This window comes from Melanotaenia boesemani, chromosome 5, assembly GCF_017639745.1.
Source record: "Melanotaenia boesemani isolate fMelBoe1 chromosome 5, fMelBoe1.pri, whole genome shotgun sequence".
In the NCBI taxonomy this organism is placed as follows: domain Eukaryota; kingdom Metazoa; phylum Chordata; class Actinopteri; order Atheriniformes; family Melanotaeniidae; genus Melanotaenia; species Melanotaenia boesemani.
This window is the reverse complement of record NC_055686.1, coordinates 17404054-17407433: the sequence shown is the minus strand read 5'-3', so window position 1 is coordinate 17407433 and position 3380 is coordinate 17404054.

Here is a 3380-nt window from a genome sequence, read left to right as displayed (position 1 = left end):
GTATCTGTGTTGCCAGATTTCATGACAAAAACAAGCAGCACAAGCAATAAACATCTAGTCAGGAAAAAGTTGCGTTATTGCAGGCTACAAAACCATCTACTCAGTTACAAGTAAGTGAACTCCATGCATTCACAAAAAGTTAAAGGAAGTTCCTAAAGTTAAAGAAGAGTATTAAATGAAAGTTAGACTATTTAAATACATGAAGGAGTCTGCAATGTCCCATTTCAAACTCCAATACATGATGCTGGAAGCTTCTACTAAACGCCAAATTAATTAATATGAACTACGTTTAATTTAAATAAACTAAAGCCTCAAAAACAGCTTTAAATAAAGTCAAGGCAAGACAGGTTTACTTGGATAGCACATTTTCTGTACAAGACAACTCAAAGTACTTAAAATAAAACGTTAAATGCAAGTTTTAAAAGAAACATAAAACCAATAATCAAAGAAGTTATATAAATAATGAACAAGCTAAAGGGTTACAAACACAAACATAAATTGGAAATACATAATTGTCATTGTCATCATCAACCATAAAAAAACTCCTTATCTAAAGGATGTGCTGCCACCTCATCTTAAACAACACAATCTCCCTTATTTTAAGCTTACCTGGCAACAAATACTTGTACAGTATTTTTTCTGACGCGCTCACCCTTTCAAATCAGCTGTTTGCCCTCAGTTTTGACTTTAAGGAACATACAGGCTGTATCAGCTCCTATACAGTAGCAACACACATGTAACTATCAACTATGATCTTGAAGCACCCCCTGATCATCACGGATCCTCCTCTATATTTAACCACCAGTGTGTGACGTTTGGCTTGTAGGCCTCTCCAGGTCTCCATCTAACCATAAGATGACTAGGTGTTGAGCAAAGCTAAAAATTAGACTTAGAGAAGATGACCTTCCTCCAGTCTCCTACTGTCCAGTTCCTGTGGTCTTTTTCAAACCTCATCCTGAGGTTTTTGCCTCCCATTGATTTGGGTGAGTTTAGCATGACTTCAGTCCTGACTGTAGGAGCCTGTTTCCAGCTTTGCTTACCGTGCACTTCATCCCAGTTTCAGTTTGCTATTGTGTTTGACGGTCACTTGATGTCAGCCTCTGGTTCTTGAATGATAAGTTTACAGCCATCCCTTTCAGTTCAAAATGATTTTTGCCCTCTGCCAGGCTATAGCTTTGTTGTCTTTATAAAGCAGAATGAAACCTAAATTTAATTTAATTTAATTTAATTTAATTTAATTTAATTTAATTTAATTTAATTTAATTTAATTTAATTTAATTTAATTTTTGGTATACTCAGAGATGCGGTTTTGAGAATAAATAACAGAGCTGTATAGACCTTCTTCAGTGTTACACCTCCTGAGATTGGCTTTCAGTGTGTAATTGAAGCGAAGTATGGGAATTTCCAGGGTACGCTGTCCCTTCTTTAGTTGCTCATAGAGCAGCATGTTTGGAATGCGGCTATCAGGCATCTGGACAACATGCCCTGCCCAGCAGAGCTAGGCCTTGATGATCAACGCTGGGTAAGCCACACCTCTGCAGGACCTCAAGGTTTGACACCTTGTCCTGCCACTTGATGTTGCATATTGACCGCAGACACCTCTGATGGAACCGTTCAAGCTGCTGGATGTGACGGCGGTAGATTGTCCAGGTTTCGAACCACAGAGCAGGGCACTCAGGACGACTGTCAAGTAAAAGATGCTACACAAAGGTAAACATCACCCTGTTCCAACTTTTTTAGATGAATCACTGCCATCTAATTCAAAATTAGTTTCCATGAGTATTTTCCATGCGATAGAAAAATGTTCCACTTTCAGCATCTGATATGTTGTTTTTGTCCTATTGGGAATGAAATGTGGGTTTAGGAGATAAGCAATTTGAGTACATTACAATTATATATATGATTACACTTTATTAAATATTTCTAAAATTTTATTTAGGAGGCCATCCATTTATCAAAACTGTACTTTAATTAAACAGAGGACAGTATTATCAGTTATAATTTTTTTCAATTAAATCTTTTCTTTGTTTTTTTTTTTTTTTTGGAGTTGAATGTAAATAAATGAGTCAACAGCTGAGTTTATCATCAAGCCCTGCAAAAACCCTGATAATAATCCAGTCATTAATATGAAGTAATCTGATGAAAAACACTGAACCCTGAATTAAATTTACATTATTTAAATCCAAATGACAAGTTTCATGCAAAAAGGGCATAATGTTCCTAGTGGATTAGCAAAGGTTTGACCATGATTTGTTAAAGAACTCGTCTCATAGCACCTTTCAACCTGATACAACAGTTTTTTCTTTTTTACAATCACAAGGAGCTTTAAACTAACCAAATCAATTTAAATGAGACAAGAAACTTTCCCAACTCCTTAAATGAGCAAAATCAGAGTAGAAAAGGGATGAAACAATTTAACTCTGATTAAAGTTTTTTTTTTTTTAAATAAGTCTTTGCAGCACTTTAAATATAACAACAGGCGACTCACAGGAATGATGAAGTGGAAAACAGGAGGGCCCACAGGAGATGAAGAAAGCTGGCCTTTCAAATGCTGGGAGATTGGAACCAATCTACTTCCTAGAATGTGTGAACAAGTTCCCTTGGGTAGTCAGCAGCACAGACAGCGTACCAACGACATAAAAATCAGCTGAAATTTTTCCCATCTGAAGGACAAGTCATCAACTTTGACCAAACAAAGAAGTAGGAGGAAAAAAAAAACTCCCTAATATGATGAAGAATTTCAAATCAGACATTGTTGGTACAAAAATAGATCAGATACAAATGTTTAATCATTAAGTTTCATTGGGGACTCTTAAACCTTTCCTCTTCATGCATCATTTCTTTATACATTTTTTCTGTTGCAGCCTCCTCCTGGTGTCTACCTTTTCATTATGAAGGCCTGCCTTATCACATCCAAGTCTTTCTTTTCACTGTTTCTTCTCCTCCAGGTTACCTTTCTTTCTTGAAGGCTTTTCTCATTTTGCATCATATGTTTCCTCATGTGGGAGGCAATCCTCGTATATCGTTTAATAGCACTCTTTTTGGAAGGTTTTTCTTTCTCTGGTACTTCTCTGAATTTCCAGATCCTCCTTCTCCTGTTTCATGCACTTCACACAGAAATTCCATCCCACTGTCTCCTCCAAAGTCTCACTGGAAGAGACAAGAGTTGAAGTGAGCTGTGAATAAGTTGAGAGTTGATTTGGTGAAGGAGTCTGTTTGGTTTAGCCATGGCAGTTAAAGCTATCTGATGACAACATGCAGGTGTTGCAGAGTACTTAATGTACTTCGACAAACAAGCAGAATGGTGAATATTTTTCCTTAACAATGATAATAGAAATAAGAAAAATTTTCATATTTTACTGCAAGCCAACATCATTGAA